The sequence below is a fragment of the Nipponia nippon genome, unplaced genomic scaffold (genome assembly GCF_047370975.1).
Source record: "Nipponia nippon isolate SJK-2023a ecotype South Korea unplaced genomic scaffold, ASM4737097v1 scaffold_11, whole genome shotgun sequence".
Classification (NCBI taxonomy): domain Eukaryota; kingdom Metazoa; phylum Chordata; class Aves; order Pelecaniformes; family Threskiornithidae; genus Nipponia; species Nipponia nippon.
Genome location: NW_028262302.1, coordinates 21,696,001 through 21,722,145, shown reverse-complemented (window position 1 = coordinate 21,722,145; position 26,145 = coordinate 21,696,001).

The window sequence follows — 26,145 nt, the reverse complement described above, 5'->3', positions numbered from 1 at the left end:
GCTTTTGCTAATACAGGTATGCAGGTGCTTTCTGCTTTTAACTTCTAAAAATAATCTCACCCCCACATTAAATAAGATCCTTGTGCATGAAGTTTGTCCACAGTATGTGTGACATTTAAGTCCAAAAAACAAACCTACAGCTAGCTGCTCTGCACCATGCTACATTAAGCCTATATAAGCAAGACTTTTTCTAGTGAGCAGAAGGGGAAAACGTCTCTGTGGCTGTTGTATTGTCAGCTTTCCTATCCAATTTAATTAGTTCTGTGGAGCTCCTTGACTAAATTTGCATATAATTTATTCTTCCCTCCCTTTCCTTGTTATATGCGTTAATTATTTTCATGTGGCACGCTCAGGGCTCGCAGATGAAGCGCAGATCTGGGCGAACATCTCCGCCTCCGGCAGGCGGTCACCCCAGGGAAGTGCAGCCATGAATAGGTATGGGAAGAGAAAATTGCGTATGATAAATCTAAAGTTAGGCAGACTGAAAGGTGGGAACGGAACAGTGGGAAAGTGCTGGCAGTCCAGGTTTTCCCTAAGCCTGTGCATACAAATATGGAGGCTGATGGAAAGTGTCTTTATGAAACTGGCTTCTGCTGCTAGCTTAAGGGTAAATACTGCATCAGTCCCTTTGGGATACTGGTTTTGAACACATGAACAAGACTTTAAGAGAAATAAAACCACAGCTCTAATTTTAAGTGGTTTTTAAGGGTGCACATGGGATGTGCTGAGGCATTGCCTCGGCGCAGGCTGTCATGGGAGACACCATCGCAAGGTACCAGGGCATGCATAGCAGATGTCACCACCAAAGAGAGCCAGTGGGACGAAATCAGCTGCAGGTTGAAGACTGATGTTCTTGTCACCGCTGTGGGGGCTGTTGGAGCAATAACTCCCTCCCTCAAAACCCAAGGGCTGCAGTGAAACCTGCAGAAACTGGTTTTGTTTATTTGTTAGATAGAGATACATGAAGTGAAAAGCTGACGGTTTCACACCTCTGTCTAAAATCACTATGGTCATCAATCAGGACCCGAGTTTCCCAAATAGTTTTCCGCTTCTTTGGAAGGAGCAGTAGGGTGCTACTGCCTGGCCTCAGGAAGGGGTAGTGACCGCAGGCTCCAGGTCCTCCTGCTGCTCCTTTTGTTGTGAGGAATTAAAAAAAAAAAAAAAAAAAAAAAAATTTAAAAACCTGCCTGGGCACTGACAGAATAGCAGATTTTCTCCTCCCACTCGCTTGCAAAATCTAGGTTTATGTCCACCTTTCCCTTTGCATTTATTTGCTTACAGGGGCATAGAGGAATTCAGATGAGCACCCTTCTTTTCTCTGTGGTGGAGCCCTGGTTTGATGAGACGAGGAAGGGGACTGCTTACTGCTCTGCCGTGCATCCAAATGAAGACAGCAGCAATCTAGTTCTGCATGATAAGCATAAGAAATGGTCATTTTATGCTAGATCATCTCCTGTTGTGCAAGGTAAAATGGCTTTGCATGTCTGTATGACAGAGGCAGAACCACTTAAACACAGTCCTGAGGTATATTTTGGTATCTCCCTAAGTAATTATATTACTGATAATTAACAGACTATCCTGTGGCCCATAGTTACTTCTAAACTTCTCAGTGAGGAAACAGTTTGTGGGAGCTATTGCATCTTGATTTTGTTATTAATCCATCTGTACAGCTGTGTTCTCCCCCCATGGTAAATGTCAGATACGGGAATTTGCAGAGTGGACAGAGGAAATGCTATGTCTGGAAGGCACAGATTGTTGGCTAAATAAACCTCCCCCAGGAAAGCATTTGGAGAAATGGGAGCAGGGGGAGAGCAAAGGGGAAATCTGATTCCAAACACAAAGAGGGAATTTAGTTTAAATACTTCAGCCAATAGAGCACAGATTTTTAACACATGACATGAGCAAATTATTCTTTTTTTGAGTGCTTTGTTTACTGCATAATTTAAAGGAAGATTTTTGTTGCCCTTTGCTACATAATTGAATTTTTATAGTGCTGTTAATAAAAATATACATCAAATGTGACAATTATTATTCTTCAATGGATTTCTATATTATTTCAGTCTGAGAGAGATATGAGAAAACATTAATGATAACTCTAAAGATGTATTCTGAAATCATTTCTATGATTTAGTGCTTCTTAAAATTAGTGAAATAGTTGGATGTCTTTTCTACTTCTGAGAAGTAATTCTGGGTTTTCAGAGAGAGTCGATATATTTTAACAGTCGTAAAAGAGGGGCCAATCCTGCAGTCACTTTCAGGTAAAAATCCCATTTGTTTCCATGGGAGTTCTGTCAGGGTAAGGGAGACGGCTGCATCAAGATGCATAAATGTACGTAAAAAATGTCAGTTCCAGTATGTCATTTGTTTGAGTGTTGAAAACAGCATTATCCTTTCATGTCCCATACAGTGAGGCAGTAAATCATTTTAAAAAGGGTTGGAGATAAAGAAAAATACATTTGACCCTTTCTGCTTGATCCTGGCCCCTTACTTATGTCACTCCCTTGGTTTCTGGGGGACATGCTACAGAACAAAGCTGCAGAATTTAGTTGTGTCCATGAGTGGAACAACGGTGCAAATCTCTACAGCTTGCCTTTATACTTTGTGAGATATAAACTCATGGAGTTCAAAAATTATTTCCTTGTCTTTTTTAATGGGGGGAAAAAAGACACATTAAACATCTGTCATTAGATTTATTTGGGACAGTAGTTTCCAGCTGAAGCATTTCTTAAAAGTATATTTATCCTTTGAAGAAGAAATGGCATTATTTCCAGAATGGAGAAAATGATGATTTAAATATGTTTTCTGATAATGGGACCACTTTGTTAATGAACAGTAATTTTCTGGCTACCTCCGGAGGAATTAAGCTCATGGATTATATAATACATCTGTGAAAGCTTATCTGATTGCCCAATAATTGTGACCTCATTGTGGGTTGTGCAATTAAGCATTAAGCTACTATTTGGCACCATGGTTAATTGTGTTTTACTTTTCTGATACGCTTGTTGACAATACGAAACAAAATTACTGATAACAGCAGAGGGGTGGGAGGAACAGCGCTATCTAAGCACCGTCCCCACACAGCACTGCAGGTGCCCCTCTCCAGTGTGGAGGAGATAATTAAACAGGCAAAGAGCTAATGACAGTGGGGAGACTGTCACATCCAGTGTGAAGGCTTTTAGGCCAGGCACCAAAGGCCTTTTGCTTTCAAACCAACGTGTTATGCTGAAAGAGGCAGATGGGTTCAACATGCAAAGGAGTAGTTCTGCAGGGCAAATTTGTGGATCTGTCTTTTGGATATTTTCCTGCACCAAGTCAGCGCTTCCCAAATGTAAATGGTTGTTTGGGAAGGTGCAAAGCAGCAACATTTTAGAAAACTTTTTGGGGAAATTGTGCCCAAAATATAAATGTTAGTCAAGTTGAAGGTGGGTTTTGGAGACATGGTGAGAGATGAGATCAAGATGAGCAAAAAAGCAATGTTTGCAGGCAAAGATAAATGACTCAATACTGGGAAAGGATCTCAACTCTTCTGACCCACCAACCAATGTGCCAAAATATTCATGTGACCAAGAGCCAGGAGATGCTTCCCTGATACCTCAGAGAGAGTGGGGACTCCAGGAACGGTTCGTGGGCAGGAACCTATGTGGTTACAACATTAATTGCAAAGCAGGGATTCACATGTAGCTCTCCTGTAGGACAACTCATTGTAGACACCTTTGTCAACCCAGTGGATTTTCTTGCCCTCCCCAATAAGGACTTGTGTTGTGCTTTGCTCCCTGCACCAGCAGTACTCTCCTGCTTGCTGCATGACATGGCTGAGCCTGAAAGCCAGCTCTGAGCTGCTGAAGAGCTGCAGGTCCCCATGTGCCACTGAAGAACCAGAATGTGAAACAGGATGGAAAGAAGAAATAAATTTGTCAGTTCTTTCATGCTGAGAGAAGCAAGAAGGGTAAACATTCACTGTGGCTTATTTCAATAATGCAAAGTGAGGAAGAGTTAAAGGCTTTTTACTGTGGTGTAGTCAACCCTTCTCAATTAAACATGCTTCCACTTGGACCTCCTTCTCTTTGGACTCTGCCATCTTTTGAGTAGTACATCAACAGTACACCCTTTTTCGTCATGATGTATTGTGCTCGTATATCTTCAGAGTGAGCTTTCTTTCTAATGATCTATTAGTGAAATGCATCACTTGAGTGAGGATGATGATGATGATATACTACTCCATGGATGATGCCATCCAAAGGAAAGAAAAGGTCAGACAACAAATTCAACAGAGTTATTGGATAAAAGTCAGGCAACACATTATCGCTGAGGCCGCTTTCCTAATGCCAAGGAGGATTGCTGATACAAGCAGTGCATTTCGGGGACCATTTCTTTTATAACTGTGCCTGAACTGACCCCTGAACGTCAAGGAAAAGCAGTACATTGTATCATTTGAATTGAGAGAGTATCAAAATATTTTTGTGCTTGAGACTATGCATATGACAGGTTCAGCATCAAATCCCCAGGCAGCATATATCTTCTGTTCTTCTGGCCATGCTTCTGTCTTCCGGGTGCACATTCATAAGCATTGCATGCGTGTCTCTATGCCTAGGCTAGTTCTAAATTATGTGCATCTTTGTGGAACTTGATCACTTGGTTCACTGCAATCATATAAGATGCTAGCAAATAAGCTTTTTTGTGAGCTGAAGTTACCAGTGTAGGATTATAGAACAGCACCTACAAAATTCTTTATTGCAATCATTTCCTTCATCAAGTCTGAAATTATATTTTAAGATCATTCCCTCTGCCTCTTTTCCACAGTATTCCAAAACCCTGCTACGCTTAGGCTGAACAAAAAATATTCAGTGTACTTTAGAGGGAATTTTTAAAAAACAGTATGGATTTTTCTCTTTTCCTCTCATGTATCTTGTTTGTTTTCTTAAAGTCCTAGAAATTTGCTGGGGAAGGGCACTGAGAGACACACATAAATAATGTGCAGAATTGTATCCCAAAATGGCTTAATTGTTTAATGCCTACTGAAATGTAAATGAAGCTTATGAGAGCGCTAAGAGAGTCATCTATCCATCCAAGGTCAATATATCGAGTAAGGTGCAATTTGCTATGGGGGAGGGGTCTTCCAATGAATATTCTTGCTTTTCAGAAACAGGCTTCAGACTGGCCTCTCCTTTCAAGCCCCCTCCATATTTGCATTTGCTGATAATGATGAACGGTTTTGTAGTGCCTAGATGTGACATCTGACTGCTTGATTTTGCCATTTCACACACAAGAATGACATGCAATGCAGCTGCTCAAACAGTGGGAATGTGACCTGACACTGGCCTTGGAAAATCAGAAAGGATGCTTTTGAAGCCAAGGGCAGTTCAGTGCTGTATGGACATTTCAAGATGCCGGGGGTGAGTTGGTGCCAGGAGCTAACCCCCCAACATCCCCTTTTCTGCAGAGCATGGGGTATGCTAGCAGTTGTGTCACCATAAGGGTGGTCAGACATGTCCCAGCTGCAATTTGTGTATGGCCTATGGAGTACTGTGGAATAAATTCAAAGCCCGATGCATACACTTCATTTGTTCCACCAAGATTTTTCTGTTTTTTTCCCTATATCATTGGCACAAGAGACTGATTATTGCTAGGGAAACTGCACAGCGGGTTGCCTGGAAATCTTAGCATGCCTGAGTCTCTGCCTCTAGTGAGGTCCTTCTAGTGGAGTGAAGTGAGGAGTTACTTTTGGGGAGAGGGTACAGGAAGATTCATCTTGCTTTCAGCTGTGTTCCTGAAAAATGCAACCCGTTAATAGCTGGGAGTAACTGTTTTGAGGCCTGCAATGCTTGTCTTCTAGTCGGAGATGGTGCACAGAGCACTGAATGGAATTATCAGAGATTTATTATGCCTTAAGGAGTAGGAGTCTAAAACAGCAAAATCACAGAAATTTACCATGCACAGAATAATTCCTGCAGAAAAAGCTTAGAGATGCTTTTAACACTTCTGCCCAATTCCATAATATTCATGTCACTTTCTTTTGTTTCAAGAAACACATGTTCAGGAGTGCTGCCTCTTCTTAATTTAAAGCAATTTCAATGAACTTAAATTGCTTCAGTATTATTAAAGCTTCTTGGCAAGTATGACTTTTCTGGGTGAGTTAGGGCATCTAACAAGATAGAAAAATGCGAAGTCTGAAGGTTTACTTGTTTTTAAAAGCTTGAGCAAATCTCTGGTAATGGTGTGTCAAATGCAGCTTGTAAATTATACAATGCCATTTCATGACAACATTTTCAGCTATTCCAGGCTTGATTCTGGTTAAAATAAAACTGAGAACTAGTTTAGCATGTAAAGGTGTGTGTCCATGAATCACAGAGCTAGCCTTGGGAAGGATGGATCTACATGTCTCTAACAGCTAAAGCTGTTGTAAATGCAACTGCAAAATAAGTGCTATAAATATATGTATGCATGTATATTTAGACAAAGAACCTATAATATACAAAGACAAGAAACCTCTGAGTATGTCTGTAGTTATCTGAGATGTGGATATATTGTCTATCCTATCTCTGTTTCACTACCTGCTTTTTAGAAGAGCTACCATACAGCTGGTAATTTGAAAGATGCAAACAGCCAACCCTATACTATGCAGTCATAAAAATTTCCTAAGAGCAATACAAAAGCTAATACTTATTAGAGAAATGTTCCACTATGAAGAATTAATAACATGTCAGTATTAAATATTTGTAAATACATTTTTGCTTCTCAGCATTATAAGAGAATGTCAAGCTAACCTGAACAAAATGCAGTTGCCTGCTATTTTCTTCGTTGCTTCCAAATAACACCAAATAGAGCTTAATAATCAATGACAGATCTTTTCCTGCCAAGCCTGTTTTTTCATGGTTGTTCCTTCCTTTACCTTTCGTGTCACCTCTCTAAGCTGTTCATCCAAATCTCTGCTTAGCCTGGACTCAGCTTAACCATGCCCTAACAGTGCAGCAATTCACACTACAGTGCCAGTGTCTCCCTGGCTCAGTCTGTGAGCTGCAAAATTAACTCATTGCACCTGCAGCCCAATTTTGCAGTATGCCAAACTTTCTCTTTAAAAATAAATAAATAAATAAATAAAAGAAATGTCATCTTGTCGCTAATGGTATTTGCGTCATTTTGCAGCTGTGTTCGCTTTGAAGTGAGCAGTCAGTGATTTTCGAGTTAGCTAGGTGAAGTGGAAAAATAATGATGGATTCGGCAGTCTTTTGTCACTTTTGGGCCTGAATTTTCCTTATGTCTGTGTAAGTGTTGTCCACAGACTATCTACCGGTGGTGAAAAATAGATCCAGTGCAGGTTCTGCTGGAAGAAAAAAATCTGGGCCATTTAGTTTCTCAGCATTTCCCCTCCATCCCCCCTTATAATGAGTGTTAATAAATAACTTTGGGAAAAACAACTCATGATCTTTTATCATTCAAATGTGCAATGACAAAAATTAAAATGGAGGAGAAACTGATAAGATGTTTAATACTTCATAAACATTCTTTACCCAAAACAATGAATAATAGGGAATAGAAGCAGCTCTTAATGGGAAGATTTGGAGGTTTGAGACCAATTTTGATTAGGCTTTTTTCCCCCCAATTTGTTGCGTGACTTATAACATCTCTTTCTGGACAGAATAATATAAGTCAATAGCTGACTTAAAAATCTTTAAGAACTGGAATGATTAGTGGTTTGAGCAAGAGCCATTAGCCGATTCACCAATTCATGCTCTTTCGGACACGAGCTTGTCTTTGGCCAAGGAGCATAAATCTAAAACTCCAAACTCCACTGTTTGCATAAAATAAATCAATAATCAGCCCTACCAAGGCATGCATTGATTTGGTCAAAAGGAAGGAGGGCTTGATCATTACAAGCTCTTTTTTTAATCTTTCTTTCTTCAGGAAATGATGTTTATGATACTGTGTGCGCCTGTGTCACTGATGGAGAATTGACTCTGTTACCTGATTTCAGCCAGGTTTAGCCAGTGTGCAAGACACTGGGATCTGAGAAGAAAACAAGGAGTGATGTTTGGAAGCAGGAGCGAGGATGCCAGGTGCTACCTGCTTGCATCAGCAGATACTTCTCCAAAGCTCCTGAGGCATGCCTTCTGATGTGCCCATCCATGGGCAGCTGCTCACAGCCCTTGTTTGATTCTTGAGCTCCGTCTGTACCTCAGCCTAAGTTATTATTTCCTGCAATACTGGGCAAGAGAACGTGACTTCTCAGGGCCCCAAGAACCCTCTTGGTAATCCAGGGGGAAAATTCCCTTTGCCTGGCCTGCCTCACCCTTTTTGGGTCTAAGCTCTTTGGGAAGAAAATAATGTTTTTTCAACTACAGTGTTAGGGCCAAGGGACTCTGTCCTGACTGAAGTGCCTGGGTGCCATTGAAATATGGACGACGTGTGTTCATGTACCTCAGAAACCAGCCTGTGTCCTCAGGGCCTTATCCCCACGCCTTCTCAAAGCAGAAAGGCCACTCACCACCTCTTCACTTGAGTGCAGGTAACTGCAGAACGGAGGGCATTTTTTCCAGGTCTGGCAAAAATACAAAATGAAATCGGTTACCATAACTCTCCTCCTTCACTGTCCAAGCTTTCCCAGTATTTTCAGTTTCCAGAATTGTTTGAACCCCAAGATCCCTCTGGCAAGCAGTGACCTCACGTAAACTCTTTCTACCTGCTGGCCATCAAACCATAAGATGTTGGAGAGATGAAAATATATACGGTGGACAGAGGAAAATATATAAGGTGGTATAATTGCCTTTTTAGGGCCATTTAAAGGCAGCAGTCAGCAAAGGATGGGTGTGGGAGTGGTGGTGAACTATAATTTTTCATGGTTAATAATAATCACACAGAGTTTCCTTCTGCAGACTTCCTCCTGCAGCTCCTCTCATTAAATGGGAAATCAGTCAAAAAGCTTTTGATGTTGCCTTTATCTGCGTGTGGTAGGTTTTCCCTCTTCCACACCATTGTATTGAGGGGAGTTGTTGCCCTGGCTGGGCTGGCTGGTGGGAAAGGCAATGGGAAGAGAGCAATAAGAGCTCAGATCCACACTAGGAGGACTTAGCTTGTCCCACATACTGGGGCGGGGGGAGGGAAGACGCTCACAATTAGCAATGATCATTATCATCAGGAAAGCAATTCATAAATATTCCATAAAACAGGGCCTCAGACTGCACAAGCAACAGCAAATATTGTAGCAGATTTATTAGTGGAGCATGAAACATTTATATTTTTCAGATGACAGGGCAGATGATGACTGTGTTATGCTAGCAGGCAGGATGAACCTCATTCGAAAAGTGCCTCGTAGGTGATGGCTAGATATGACAGCAAGATGAATTAAGGTCTTTGAGCATCAAGATGGTGTGATAGACCCTGGGAATTGAAAACTAAACACCAGTGGTATCCTTCAGAAAGCAGCTGAGCTTTCTTTGTGTAAGTCAAGGCACAGCCTTGATAATTGTGGTGCCCCGATGACATTGGCAGGCATTGAATTTCCTGTTATCTTTTAGCAACGTGGCTTACCAGAATAAATGTTTGGTGCTTTGAATTAGCGTTATAGTTAGCAAAAGATTGAGGGAAACTGGTGTTCCCCAGAGATCTGGGCTTTAGGAAACAACTTTGTTGAAGGGGTTTTGAGCCAGTGACAGCTTCCTTTTCTACTGTTTATTAAATGTATTACTCTCCAAATCTATAAACGAGCTGGACTGGGGTGTCTCTGTACAAAAAGCTGAGTGAGAAGGACAGCTAAATAAGATCTGACTCAGAGTTGCAGCCCAGGTAGGGCTGATGGAGTAAGTAATTGGACAATATCTAGCTTAAACAGTCAAGCTCCTTGGACTTACTGGTGTTTAATTACACCCATGTCAGTTCTTGAAGGGAAAGGAAAATGCCATGGAGTAGAATCAAATAGGACTTTCCCTCAGCCATTAGCTGCCCAGAGGGAGAGACTTGCATCTTTATCTTTTCTGCATTTTTTATCCCCTTCTAGGCTTTCCCATTTTGAGCTGACACTGTCTTTGATATAAGCACATTTCCAGATGACAGATCTTCCCACCTTTCACTGTGTTACCATGTTTAAAAACATTTTCTTGAATCAGCCCAGTATGTGAATGAGTTTCACACCTCCTTTAAAATGTATATACAGGTGGATCAAAACTGTGCCTAAGATGGCAGGTAGCCTGACTTATGTCCTGGGAATGTGTCCCCTGTGAAACTGCACTGTGTACATCAAGATCATCTACCTTTCACACTCGAAATACTTCGAACTCCACCACATCCTGACAAATTGTAATGGTCTCCTTCAAACACAGAAGGGAAGAGGTTGTGCACCAAGGTGTGCTTTTTTCTTTCTTAAGCATGAAACAAGTTTTGTCCTTTTTTTTAGTGAAATCTGCAAAATCCAAAAGCCAAAAAAACCCAAAGCCAAAATCTGATCTCTTCCCTGGTTTTGGGAGCCCTTGAGGTTTAGCCTATTTCCATTTTCAGGCTGGTTGGCTCCAGCTACAAGAACTGCTGGACTAGTGGGAGAAAAAATATAGGTAAACGGTAAGAAAAATCTGTGTTCCAAATTAAACATGGGACTAAGGCTTGGTCTCAACAAGCCCATGATGAGAAAAAAATCAATTTTTTTGCTATTCCATACTTCAGACTTTTCTAAACTGTGACGTGAAGTAATTGGTTCACCACTCAGAGATCAAGCAGACAAGGCTGTCCCTTGGCACAGAGCTTCCCCCTGCCATGGCTGCTACCCTGGAACACCAGCAGCTCCATTGGCACACTGCAGGGACCTCTGCCTGGAGTTATCCTTGCCTGCTCTCCCCATCTGTCTGGGCAGACCACTGCAAGGAGACCCGAGCAGAGCTGAAGTTTTCCTAAGGAGAAATTGGAGTTCCACCTTTGCAACTGCAACCAGGCAGTACTTCCTCTCCTTTAATCAAATCTGGAATTTCTACCACAGAAGAGCAATATTTCTCGGGTTTTATTATAGGCATATTATAGCATCTGTGGCCCCATCCTGTTGTTATGAACTGACATGGCCCCTACCTCCCTTCTGCTCTGGATTGAAGGCATGAGATTCCCATGCTCCCATGTTTGTCCAACATTTCTTAGTCAAGCTAAAGTCTGCAGGGAGAGAGAATTTCTTTTAAAATTAGAACAGCTGGTAGAGTTGGAAGAAAAGCAATGAACTTTTGGTTTTCAGTTCTCTCTGGAGTGTTTAGCATTGTGAGTAATGGTTACAGATTCATTTATGTGGCTTAATTCATCCTCCTGGACAATGGATATAATCCTAACTTTAGTTATTTTGTCAGTATGATGCAAAATAATTTTATGTGCTTTGAACAGTATTTAAACAGTTGGATGAAAGGGCACTTATGCCTCAAATGGATTTGTTATATCACTTGAATCTGCTAGTGCAGGATGTTCAGTGCAAGCTGAATTGCCTTTTGTGTCTGGCACAAGGCATTCCTTTTTTATTCGCTCATACCGTGAAATCTGGGACTAGAAGTTACATGTCTGGCAACAAGTAGATCTCAGAGGAGCCTGGATGTCAGAGTAGAATGGGTTTTCATTGCGTAATGAAGAGGAAAAAGGGAATGAATCCCTAAAAAAGAATTTTACCAAATTCTTCCCATGATCATTGTGTTACTAGAGTAGCTAGTGAGTTGAAACAACATCTGAAATGCTAGCAAGCCAAGAAAGATCATAAAACTGCAAGGAGCAGGAAAAATGGCACACAGCACACAAACATGTAAATTAAGACAAAGAAAATGACTGTAAATGCCAGCAGTCCCTAAAACATTAGGGACTAATTTCTAACAAACCATTAGCTGCATAGGGAATTGTCGAACATTATTAAATATAATTTGCTACATCTGTTTTATTATAGAATTCATTTGGCATATATGCTATTTATGTTGTACGCTTTTTTTTTTTTCTTTATATACTGTTTTTTTCTTTAAGCCTTACCTGACACCCAAACATAGTACAGCAAGTGGATTAGGATTTATTTTACTCTTGCTGTAGGCACTCAATTTGTGCGTTTGCATGCACGCTTACATGTGAACCCTCCTGCCTTTGCCTGCCTCCCACCTCCCACAAGCAGCTGCACACGAATGTTTCTGCATTACAATCAGCAGCCAGCCCCCAGCAAGTGCTCTTGCTGCTGCCTAATGCTATGCATGCATGTATGGATGACATGGTTTGCAGCCTCTGCAGGGATACTGTTACCATCAATATCATTGTGCCATTAATATTTAAATGGAACCATGCTCTGAATTGCATTGGGGTTTTTAAAGCTAATATTCAAGGAGTATGTGATAGCCTGTAAGCATCGATATCAACCACATCAGCCAGCCAACGCTGTAATCTTGATCAAAAATAATAATGTCATCCATAACACTGTAAAGATTTATTAGTTGTGACAGATCGATACATTAACAAATCAGTACATGGCCCTGAATGCCAAGTAAACAGAGCCAGTTGCATAAGGAATAGTAAGACCTTTTGTAAACCCTATTAAGGAGTGTTTCACACAGGAAAAATTTGCTCTGAAAATAATACAGATTTGTGTGTGTGTGTGTGTGTGTGTATGCGTGAGTGATGGCCGGCTGTCTGTCCACTCTTGCTCTTCTACGGCCAGGATGGGGGATGACTTGGTAAACCAGAATGGGCCCAATAAGTATTTTCTGGTGCAGTTCTGGTTTGTGTTCTGCTGTAGCTTGATTTTGTTCTGATTTGGTTCCACTTTCCCTTCTACAAAACTGCAGGATAACTCACACTCAGTTTTTTTGAGAAGATATCACAGTCAGGATGACTTTTAAGCTTTATTTGACTCCTTCACTACAATTGTTTAAAACATCCATTCCTATGATGACAGCAAGGTGACCTTCTTTTCTATCACTCATGTTGGAGGCTTTTACTGGTTAGATTTACAAACCATAAAGTCAGGAGGTTCCTTGTTGATGTTGAAGTTTTAACAAAATCAGTTAAAATAATGAAAAATGAAGATAACATTATCCATTCATGCTTAGCCCTGTCTCTGTGGTGTTTCCATCTCAGGTGTTCTGGTGACAGAAACATCCCCAACAAAGAAAAGATGAAAGTATCTGGCATCTGAGGAGTCCTGTCCCTGAGAGGAATACTGGTAAGTCCAGTCACTTAAAAATTGGGACACAGTACATAAATATCAGAAGATTAAAGTAATAATGTCCTGGAGGTTTTTTTTTTTAGTCTACTTCCAGGTTGTCATATCTCATAGCTCATACTGTCAGCATTTTCTTCAAAACAGAAACATTCAGAAATGTCCAGAAACGTTCTCTCCAGAGTTAGTTTCCTAGTGCAGGCAGAGTTTTAGTGTCTAGGGACTTTCTGCTCCTGTCATCCTGAAGGAAAAGCTGGTACTGATGTTATGCCATAGCCTGTACCAGAGAGGAATGCTATCTCCTTCTAATTCTTGTCTCAGGGATAAGCACGTAACTCCATGCTCCAAGACTGGTTTCACTTTTTTAGTTACCCATTGCCAGAAACTCGAGGGTGCCTGTGACCCCAAGGATTTTGGCAACCTTTTGTTGCCCTAAGCAATCATGTTGCCTGGAATGGGAGACGACAATCTTGAGGCACAGCGTGCAAGGGTGTGAAGGATACAGCTTGGACACAGCTGAGTCCTCAGCCTAGTGTCTCCTAGACTTCCTCTTTACGTCACTCTCAGGGGCTGCAAAAACAGCCTACACTGCCTGGTGCTCAGGCTGCTTCTCTGTTCCTCACATCTGGACACTGGACTGCAGATCTCTCCCCACTACATTTAATATTGTGTTTTCTCTTCCTCCATACACCTCATCCACAGTCCCTCCAGCTCTTTCCTCCTGTAGGATTACTTTTCTCTTTCCCTCAGCAGTGTTGTCACATTACAGTTCATCTGAATGCCAGTGCCAAGATGAATTTCTTATTCTGCCGTTTTTCCCTCTCCTTCTCTGCCATTTCACATTCAAGATCTTTCACAAACTGTCTATACACTAGTGCCCTTTTTTTCTGAAAACTGACTCCCAGATGACCCCTAGATATTGGTATTCATTGCTCACTTGCCAAAGTTTCAAATAAGTTTCGTACTCTTTTCCTTAAACTTGGGATGAGCTCACTGTGAACATCCACCAGTCTTTATCCATTTCCCATACTCTCTTTGGATCTGTGTCTGGCCAAGAGCTATCATAATCTTACCAGTGCATGACCATGCTGGAGGAATAAGGTAGAACAGCAGAGTTTATCCTAGTACTTTTGCATTTTTAGTCACTAAGCCAGCGGTAGGACATGGAAGTCTCAAGTTAACAGCTACCAGTGGATAAACAACTGATTTTGTATGGTCTTTAGGGAGGATCAGCCTTTGCCAAGCGTTTGTGCAAAGGGTGGGAAAGTAAAAAAAATGAGGATATTCTGTTGATCTAATTTATCAAAGATTCAAATGAAAAATTGATTTTGACTAATTTCATACTTTGCAGAGAAGAAGAAGCAATTCCTATTTGCCAGAATGTCCTGTTTTGACTTTTAAAATATTGTAAAAGATTTTAGTGAAAGTAAAACGCTTAGGTATGAGTGAAGCATACTGAAAGACTCTCTCTGCATTTTTTTTGAATGTTAGTTCAACAAGATTTTTGGGACTTGTTTTGGTCCTCTCCCTGAGCTGGGACAGATGGAGAGCTATGTAATCCTCCAAGCTCTGCAGACGGGGGGGATCTATTTCCTGCCTGGGAGAAATCTTCATTGTCAAGGCAGCTGTGGAAAAAACAAGCAGCACCAACATTCACTCTCTTGATGATGTTTTGACCCAGGGTGACCAGGACCCCTTTTCTGGTCAGCTTAAAAGATATGGCAGGATCAGCTGGACAGGCTATTAACTTCTATTTTCTGCTGGAACATGCAATTTGTGGAGCTGTGACAGATAATATGTTAGGAAAACATTTTGTAGAGTGCTCTACCTTGTAGATATAGGGCCCTTGATATTATTGAAGGAATGCATCATAAGCTATGAAGTGCACACCTGAGGCAAAAATTGAAGTATTAAAATCCTCTTTTTACATATGGGGAAGTGAGACCAGAGTGGTGCAGTGATTTGTGTAAGGGCATATGGCTACTCAGTGGTGGAGCTGGGGACTGAATGTGGACTCGTGATGACGATCCAAGTACAGGGCTGCTTTTTCTACCTGTCTCACTCACAGACAGCCTCTTCACATGGATTGGTAGTCATGTAACACATAACATCATGCCACATGTAACAATTGATAACAGATAAATTTTCTACTTGTGACGGGATGATGTGAGAATACAGAGGAGGGTTGAATATCTTCAGCAGCTTTATTAACTGTGTATTAAAAGCTATAAAGAGCAGATAAATTGCATTTGCAGGTACTTCTGATTGAGAGAAGGGGCTTTTGCCAGAGGATTTAACACCCGAGACACTGGGATGTTATAAGCAATTGTCAGGGAAATTGTGAAAAGGGACCAAAGCAGCAATTTGATCCCAATATTGGGACCATGCAGAGACCTTGGAGCAAATGAGGAGGAAATGGGAGCTGCTTTGATAGAAAATACCTATGAGGATGCTAGCAAGAAGGCAGATCCAGGCTCTTCACAGCAGTGTGTGGTGGGAGGGTAAGAGACAATGGGCATAAGCTGAAACAGCGTAAATTCAGACTGGATATGAGGAAAAACTTGTGGGGACAGCAAAACACAGCAACAGGTTACCCATAGAGGCTGTGCTGTTCCCATCCTTGGAGATTTTCAAGACACAACTAGAAAAAGCCCTGAGCAGCCTGGTCTCATCCCATAGCCAATCCTGCTGTCCTATGATTCTATGAAAATGGGACCCACTTCACCCCAGCGGCCAGCCTGGGACCCAGAATGATGTTGTTCCCAGTAGGACAGTGAGGACGTACCAAGAATTGTTCAGCAACTTTACAATGGAGCTAGGATGAAAGTAAGGAAACAAGGATTTGGCTTTTTCTGAGTACATTTTCAATGATTTCAGCTCATCTTTGTGTTCCCTCCTAACCAACTTCAGACCAAAGAAAGCCTTTGTACTTTTCTTTCCCCCTGAACTCTGTAAAGCCAAGAGAGCTGGCCATGATGTCTCTTCCGAATTAGGAGAAGGGGCTCAAATGTGATGGCATATAATCATATATGTCCTTCTATGCCAGCCTTTTGCATATTTCTTCTGAGCGCTGCTCACTCTGCTAGCAGGGCAAGATTAAATACTGTACTGATATCCCCCACATGGCAGCACGTATGACTAGACCATCAAATCAGTCAGTGACATACCACCAGTGGAAAAGTCATCAATCTGTCTCCATAGTGACACATCTCCTGCCGAGATAGTTCTGGGCAAGGCACAGGCAAGAAGCAAAGTTACAAAAGCTGTTTTTCTTATGCTGAAGATGCTGTTTGTGTTTGCCTTTTATGTTTTTGGTTTGTTTTTTTTTTTTTTTTTTTTCAAATGGGTCTTGCTGCCATATATGCTTAGGTTATTTTTTTCCTCTTTTGTGCACTAGTTTCTCTCTTGTAAAATATATCTATGGAAGCAGATGATGGGTTAGGAAGAAAAAAGAAAATTTTTAAAGCCTGGATCCAAGGTAGCAATAACGGTTCCTACACATTTCTATAGTGGGGTCACTTAATGAGAAACTCCCCAGCTCCAGACTCCCAGGCCATTTATGTGTGGCCAGGGTTGAAATCCAGATCTGATTTCTCCTCTCTGAACTCATCTCTAATAATTAACAAGCCTTTGATGGATTAATAAACATGTCAGTGTAGGAATCTCATGTTCATTTTACTTATTTTCAGTCCTGTCCATATTAACACATAACTTACAAAAAAATCTAGTGTTACTTATTGTAGTATTTGGGAGTTCTGAAAAATTGCCTGCCACTAGAGGTTATTCAAATTCTGGTCTTGATGTATTAGCCTAGACAGTTTTAAAGCCATATCTACAGCAAGTAGTTAGCCATACTGCTGAACAGACATTTTTTTAAATGAACTACAAAGAATAGCCTATTGTGGTTAGCTTATTTTATTTACAGCATTTCACATGGTGTGAACATTAAAAATTTACAGAGTAATATTGATTTGCAGCTCCATCAAACCATTTCTACCCAAACTACAGAACCAAACTGTTTGAGGAAAGGTGCCTTATTCGAATGATTATTTGTGCTGCTCCGAAGGCTGCTCTCTGCGAGGCAGCCATAAATTCACCTCCTGGCAGAAAGTTAAAGAGGAGGTTCAGAAAGTAAATAATTGCCAGGAAGCATCAGGAAAGGAGTCTTGCTAGTGCGTGTGATGCATGAGAGCTGGAGAAGACTGGTGTGTCTGATAAGGGTTTAATAAATGCATTTTTGGGGGCTGGGAGGCAGTGGGTCCCGCAGCTGGCTGGGACGCAGGGTGGCACTGTTGTCAGCCACTTGGCTGGCTCTGAAGCATCACCCATTTTCAGCTGGTGAGAAAGATTTTTTGTCATTTCTGTCATTCCCCAGATAAAAAAAGCTAACAAATTTGAATAGACCAGAAAACCAGATGATACCGGGTAATGGCACAAGGCTTCGCAGTGACACTTCTGCCTGACAAGTGGGTTGCAAAAGGGAAAAAAACAAAAAAAACCTCTAAAAATCCAGAAAGCCACAGAAGTCCAAGCAACCTTTTAAAAAAAAAACCCCACAAACGCAAAAGCGTGTTCTGGAAATAAAGATGCCCTTCTCAACCCTATTAATGGGAACTTAATTAGGCATAAAATTTATGAAAGGCATTGGAAACGTGATCTTTTTCCCATTAGGAGAAAACTGGGCTAGCTTCAGGTCTGTGGGAGAGCTGGGTGAGATTCATACGTAAAAAGATACGTCTCCATCAGGAAAGATATATTTGAAACATCTGGTAAAGTTCTTTGGCTAGCGATGTGTACATTTTGAAAAATATATATAGAATCCTTTCGGTCTCCTCTGTACTAGACACGTGGAATTAAACTGTATTTCATGCAGATGTTATCAACTAGATTACTCAGATTTCAGTCCCTCTGCTCGCAAGTCCTGCTCACATTTTGGAACTGAACTGCCAGAATTTCAAAAGAAATTACAGTGGTGGTATGACCAGGCTTCACTTGTCAAGACAAAGGAGCTGAAAATCCAGATATTTCGAAGTACTGATCTAATTCTGCTGCTGTTAGCCCCCTCCCCCCTTTTTTTTTACACTGCTATAATCCAAACAATTCTGAAGTAAAACTTTTAGATTTGCACCAGTGCAAGCTAAAGAAGGATCAAATTCATCTAAACTCATTAAACTCACTGCTCATATTAACTCACCATCATAGTAAGTCAGAGTCACAGTTAGTTAATTTGAAAGCATCTGGAGTGGAGGAAAAGAAAATAAAGATAGGATTTGGTAGCTCAATCTAATACTTCTGAAAACAACACATCAAAAGATGATCTGGAAAGAGCAGATGAAAGTTTCCTTGAAGTTTGTGGGTGAAATCCAGTGAAGACAGGGATGATGGTGCATGTTACATAGCAGCTGTGAGGAGGTGAAAAGAGTAACTTGCAGTAATATGAATGCATAGATTTCTCACTGGAAGGGCAAGTAGTAACAAGAACGGAAAAAGGCAGCGTCTGATCTCCACGGCACCACCTCCCACTTGCATGGGTTGGCTGTAGGGGTCGGCCGTTCTCCCCCGGGGACACATCATGGAGGGGTTGGGTGCTGGGGTCTGTAAAAAAAGCAACAGGCAGGAGACAAAGTTAGGGCTGCTTTACTATCTGTTGTTTGTCTGTTTAGAGGCTTTTGTCCAGTGTCTAAATTACTCAGTGTGTTATTCAGCAGCTTATGGCCAGACCTGAAATCACTTAGGCTCTCCAAGTAAATGTAGGTGATTGAGTTCATTAGTATAATCCATTACCTTCCCCAGCCTAATCTTTTAAGTCTCTGGTAATTTTTTTTTCACTGGAGAAGTAACTTCAGCACCTGCAGTTTTGCTCTAGGGGATATATGAGGAAGGAAAATTGTCCCTGTGAACACAGAATTGCTTTGGTCCATAAAATGGGGCATCCCGGGAAGGATTTATTACTTGTAATGGTTTTATAAATGATAGTGAGATAAAAGCAATGTGAGATTTGAAACAACATGAGTGTTTTAAGGAGAGATCTGAGTGACAGGAGATAGTGAAAATACCTTCCTTCCCTCTGCTGGCATTTCAGTATGTTAATTGATTCAAAAGAGGAGAGGAGAGGAGAGGAGAGGAGAGGAGAGGAGAGGAGAGGAGAGGAGAGGAGAGGAGAGGAGAGGAGAGGAGAGGAGAGGAGAGGAGAGGAGAGGAGAGGAGAGGAGAGGAGAGGAGAGGAGAGGAGAGGAGAGGAGAGGAGAGGAGAGGAGAGGAGAGGAGAGGAGAGGAGAGGAGAGGAGAGGAGAGGAGAAAAACTCAATCATAATCTAGTTATACTGCTGCCAAAATTAATGTCAAAGATCCTGTTCATCTTTATCAGGCAGAATCAGCCCTCCTAGTGAGACTATGCTATGGACCTGCGGCTTGCCTGCAATCTCACTTCCAAAGGGGTAAAGTGTGGCTGCTTAATTGTAAAGCAGGTCATGTCACTGGGAAAATTATGCAGGAGGGATCTGCATCTCTTCCTGATTCCGATTCTGTATCTTTTACAAAGATCTGTCTTAACGGTAACAGTCCTGTGCTACCTTGTCATACAAACCGCTGAAGGGAGGAGGAAGGCAATTCATTCTACAGAAGTAGGTCCACTAGAGAGGTATTTAGGTTTATAAATATGTCTATAAATAATACATTTCTATTTCTGCTGGTTTTATTGCTATTGATATGCAATATAGTCCTCTGGGCTTAAATCTGCAGATATTTTTATTACTCGAGGTCATTGCCATGTTGCATTGTACAAATAGCACACTGCATTCACCTCAGCATATGTTTATTTTTGCATGCCTCGGTGGTTGTCTTGAAAAGGCGATGCATCGGGTGTTATCCATCTCTTCTACCTGTCCTTAGATTTTTCTAAGTGCATACTTTTATGGATCAGTTGAAAAGCCCCAATCACTCTGTAATTTAAGATTTTATGCCTGAATGCTGGATATCATCCTAATAAGTGTGTTGTTGTGTGGGTGTGTGTGTGAGGAGGTATAAAAAAAAAATAATGCTTTGTTTCTCTGATGGGCTTCTGCGACTATTTCATGATACTGCCTGCACCTTTGCTAATTGAATAAGGATTATTTTGGAATGAGGAAAGGTGTAGCGGCTGAATAAGATGCAGCCAGTGCAATTAAAATGTTAACACAGATTGCTGCTTAAAAAGCAGTTGCTTTTTTTCCAAAGTACATTAAAAAAGCAGAGGTGAGACGTAGGTGGTCAGCTGCTGAGTTTTATTCTCTTCCATCTTACAGTGTGAATTATCAATAGCCTGCAATAATTCCCTCTTTGAAGCTTACTTTAATTGTACTGTTATATATGTCAAGTCACCAAATGAGACCCGAGACCGCTTGCCTGCTGCTGTGTAACTACCTAGCAAAAACTTGTAACCCCCATTAAGGTATTTGTATGCTGGTTTCTGAATTTTGCCATGTGCTGGCTAGTATATGCACGAACAGCTATGCTGTAAAATCACACTGAAGATACAGCACTTGAATGTTTGTGGCACAGTAAAATGACACAGGCACCTCTGTGTTCTCCACAGCCTCTGAGTCTGAGCCAGACTGGAGCTGGGATGCAAGTCTATGTGTCAGATGCCCCAGGCTATCGTGGCATTGTAGAAGCAAAGAGCAAGGCTGCTTGAATCCAAAGCCATCCAGAGCCCATGCCCAGAGGGTGATGGAAACCAAAGAGGTGTGCCAACACAGGCCATAAAGCACTGAGGCTGCTCTGCCATTTCCAAGCAATGTCTAATGAAATGAAAAGCTCTTCCCTTTTCCCTTGCCATCACTCTGTCACATCATCCCGTAGAGATCAACCCTAGCTTGCAGAAAGGCTTTCTCCTAAAATATATTAACCTTGGCTCTCTCTCATGTCACTACTCTAATTGAGACTTAATGTATTTACCTCTGCTTTTGTCACCCTCCCTCCCGCTCCCCTTTTATTGATACTGTGTTGTATTAGCATCCGTAAGCATATGCCCTTTCCCGCACATGTCAGATGGGCAGAGCACTGTCAGTAAGACCTATCATTTATCCAGGGTGTTCTGGATCATTAGCACACAGTGTCGCAGTCTCACTCTCCATCCTGGTGCTTTCCCTTAAGTAGATTTCACTGCATAAGTCTCATTTTCAAAACGATGGCTTAAGTGCACATGTTAATTGCAAGATTTAATTATACGACAGCAAAGTTGTGAAATTTTCCTCCTAATTAACAAGGAAAAACTTGGCATGGGAGAAAGGGTATAATGGGGAAACGCCTTTTATATTTCATCATTAACAATTCTTGGACATGGCTGCCTCATTGACTTCCCCGTGCGAGGATGGATTCGGTGCAGGTGAAGGCCAAAAAGTCCATGGCCAGAAACCTGCAAGGAAAAAGGTGGTGTAGGAGCTGGAGGGGAACAGAGCATTGGCATTACAGAATATCCAGAGAGTTTCAGGGAGCTTCTTTTCACAGACACGTTGACCTGCAGCAAGCAGGGTGAGCCCAAATCAATTTTATTCTGAGATTTCTTTCCAAATTGGTATCTAGAGATTCAGTTCAGATTCATATCCAGCCTCCAGGAACTACATCCTAGCATTAGATGGGAATTAGAGACTCAGACAAAAAAATGCTGCTTCCACTAGATGAGAATCTGTTTCTGTTTCCGCAGATCTGCCTGCCTGCCTCCTAATGTGCCTTTCAAAGGTGGGACACCTGTTTTTTCTCATCTTGGGTTTTTCCCTTTTTTATCTTTTTTTTTTTTAAATTATTTTTTTTTGTTCCAGTAGCCAGTTCAAATATTTAGCCTTTCTGTTAACTCTCCTTTCTCTTTCCTTTCCCCAGGGCAGACTCTCAGAGAAGCTGTGCCGGCTGGGAGTGTGAACAGAGCCAATGTCAGTACCAGAGAATCGGAAATGAAAGAATATAAGACATTTAATGTCTTCTTTTGGGTAAGGCTGGCTCACAAGCCCGGCCTTATTGAGCTGAAGGGGTACAAAGGGCTTAGCTCACATCAAGACTGCATCCCTCCTCTGCCTATAGCTTGTTCTTTTTTCTTTTAGCCTTTGTCATCACCTTATGTCATGTTTTTATTTTATCTTAGTGCCTCTGGTGCTAAATGGCTGATGTTCTCAGGCTTTTGAAGCACCCTGCTCTTCCTGGCAGCCTTGGCTCCTTTCACCCAGGTCACTCCTCCTGGGGCTGCCATTTCCCACTTGACAGTGGAAGTCTCTTAAGTCCTGGCAATCACCTTTTGGGGTGGGAAGGACGGCACAGGGAATCCCTGGCAGGCTGGGTAGCAGGAGGGTCATGGGAACAGTCTACAGCCCTTTCTTTTGCAGGAGCTCAGTGTGGTGGAATTCGTTCTGTGTAATTTTGCAGACCCCATACTGGTAGACATTGCAGTGTTTCAGGATTTCCAGATAATTATTTTGAACACAATTGAAAAGTTGCAATTCTATAAAGTAAAAATATTTTATTCTTCTTCTGTATTTCTTTTAAATCAGATATTACATTGTAATTCATAATACAACATAAAAGCCCTTCTAAAATGAGGATTTGAATATTTGATTTTGACCTTATAAAAAAGCTTTGTTATTTTTGGGTTTTTTTTTCCAGGTGAATTTTTGTGGAATTCAAGACACTCCTGTGGAAGGTCCTGAGATGAGTAGTGTATTTTTTTCATTCATCATGCAGTCACCTTATCTGACATTAAGATTTCACATGCTTTTTCTTTAAGACATGCTGCATGGATACATAATTCTGTACTCTCAGACTTCAGGTCATGAATAATCATATTCACAGATCAACCTAATTAGGTAGCAGAGAGCATTGCCTACAACAGAGTGAAAAAAGTGTATATATTCACAGCTAGATAACTGTTCATTAGGGGCCTGACCTTGCAGCCATTATTCATGTTGAGTGGTACTCACTTACGGGAGGTACCCCTATTGTCTTCAGCATACATATTACTATGTAAAATATCATCTGCCAATGTTATGACTTCCTTAACATCCCAATATTTTCTACCTACAATGACACCTGGTGTAAATTATGCAAGCAAATTTTTGAAGAGCAGGCAGAGCTGGCAGGAATGCTGTGCATTTCATTGCATCTGTAGGAAAAATCCCTCCCAATGCATCAAGCCAGTTACCACCCTAGAGCTGAGATAATCATAACCAGCCTTGTGTATGCTCCTAGTCTGTTTCTGTGTGATTTAAACTTTGTTTACTTAACCCTCGTGAGGAAACCTGTCTGACTTTGTGTTGCAGAGCAGCAGAAGGAAATGGTCAGTAGACCACACTCCAGCTGACGGGGCAGTTACCAGCAGCTGAGGGCTCGCTAACATATTAAAATGCACTAATGCAATTGCAAGCAGTTGTTTCACCAGTCCCTCAGGGATGAATGGATTTGAATTGCAGATTCTTGTCTTCCTTCGCTGGCACTCTCTCCGTTTTTCTGTCCATTTCCCTTCCTCTTAGCCAGGAGGTCTAAGACCCTCTCTGACCTAGCCTGGTCAGTCCGAGTGCCGTGTGTGCCCCACACACTGGTCGCGTGCCACACAACCCTATATATGTACAAACCTCTGGCAAGGGGTGGCTGGGAGCAAACTGGTGCTGCCAGGCCAGTTCATACACCCATGTCTGCCCGTCCTCTTTCCCTTGGGAATGGACAGGGAACGGGCGGCATTATTTGGTTAGCTCCCTCCCCGCTGTATTGGTGGTTAGCCACTCCTCTGTTGCAGTAGAGAATAAGCAGAAGCTATTCGTCATCAGGCACACATGTAACAGATCATCACATTATTTTTTATTTCCCAGTGAATCCATTCGATGGTGGAAGGAGTGTTTGGAGGCTTCTTCTTCAGAGAGCATACCCAGGTGAGGGATCAATCTAACATGGAAGAAGAAGTTGTGTTTCAGGAACAGATAATCCACCTGAAGGCTTGGGATACCCAGGTTTTCTCCTCGTTTTGCTGCAGACTGCCTGCAAAACCTTAAGTAAATCATTTATTTCCTGTCCCTGCCCCAGTCCCCTATGGCATGCTGGAGACATGACCGTATGCCCTGACAGAATATTTGCTGCTCTATCTCTGTTTGGACTTGCCCATTTAAGAGAAGTTTTTCAGGGGCAAGGCTATTTTCAGGTGCTGTACTGCTTTGTAAAAAAGGGGGTAATTCTCTGCTCAGCTGGGCTGGGCAGTGAGAAATAGGTGATCCTTTCATTGCAACAAGCCATCTTCCTGTGCTACCTCTTGATTGCCACGCTGTCTCCGACCCCATTTCTGTATCCAGCGCCAGCACAGCCAGACCCCCGCCTTGCCTTGCTCTGCAAGCACCACTGTACCACAGACAATAATAACAAGGCAGCCCCTCTATTTGTTTAATGCTTTGCTGTGTGACAGCTTTTCGATATAGGTAAGTTTCATGGAAGAAGCGGAGGTAATGAGCTTGTGTATTGGCTTAATATATCAGGCAACAACATTGGTACATAACAAGGCACCTTCTAACTACTGTGAGTGGTTTGTAAGCAGCAAAGATGCTATCTGCTCCTGGGAAAGGAGGCTGGTTTTAATATGTGAGGCATGTGTTGCTGTCACGTTTTGTCAAAGAAAGGATGGCTTATCTTATCTTGTGATCAGGCAGCTCTGAATACAACTGTGCATACGGTGTGGTGACATGGGAAGGTGAGCTCCAGGAACAGCCTTTACAGGTAGAGGATTTTGTGCCCAGCAGATCCTTTCCCCTCACTTCTTTCTCCAGTGAGGAGCTGCCCTGAGAAACAAGTTAAAGCTGTTTCTTCTTCAGCTCTGTTGGTATGCAAAGGATTTGGCACATAGCCGTTGAGCATGCATGTAGACCCAGGGTGATCAGACAGGGCCCATGGCTGAAAAGAAGTGACACTGTACCAGCCCCCAGGACCCTGTGAAGCTCTCAGTAGCCACTGATATGGTTCAGGTTTTTGTCATGTCTGATGAGAGCAAGAGCAGAAACACATTCCCATGGTCTAGTAGTTATACAGACAGGACTCTGTGCTCAGACAGGTGCTTTCAAGTCCATCAATGTACATGTTATTGCTGGAAGTTTGGCTATTAAGTATTCTTCTTCTTGCTTTTGCCTATATCAGTCCATGTACACCAGGGCTCTTACTCTGTTTCACGGTGAATCAGGCAAAGCCTTTGGGCCTGATGGTGGTAGAAGATGATCTGACTAAACTGGAAGTGATCAGGAGATCAATAACATAATGATACTCTGTTAAAATGAATCTGGTCTGGATGGGTCAGGCATCTATTCAGAAGTTCACTGGGGTAGTGGAAATCTGTATTTGATTTGAGGTGATCAGGCTGTCAAGATGCAGCTAATCCTGGCCAGGATCCTACTGTTGTCCCAGTCTCTAGAGTCAAGCTGATCTTGAGTAATGTGATATTCTCAGTATTTTCTCTCTTGTAATTTTTAACTCTTTTACAAGCTTTCTCCTTTTCTCCATTACGCATGAGCACCAGGTCTGTCTGAACCCACACAGACCCCAGGGTAAGGCCCTGATGTCTGCCTTGGGGATGGAGACCCAAGGGAAGCCCAACACTGCCCCATCCCAGCCAGCTGCCTCTCTCCACTGTGCAGCCTGCTGTGCCCATCACTGGGGCCAAGCTCTTAGCAGCTTTCAAAGGCTCCTTTCTCACGTTGAGAGGGAGACAGAAAGTGATTGCGAGAATTATCTCAGCCCCATTCATCTGAGAAGGGCTCTCTGTCAGGGTTGTGATTTTCCTGATTCCTTTTCCATAGTGCTGGCAATGATACAAAAGCAAAAAACCACAGAAAAGCTCCTATTCTAAAAAGAGCTGTTGCTATACAGCAGTCCTGTGATGACTTATTGCCAACAGACATCTGAGTTTACTATAGATCTACTTTAGGTCATAAGTGCAAAAACATATCTCGTTAATATTTAAAGATGCTTAGCACAAAAGCATGCATAATTAAACAGTGCATCAGAGC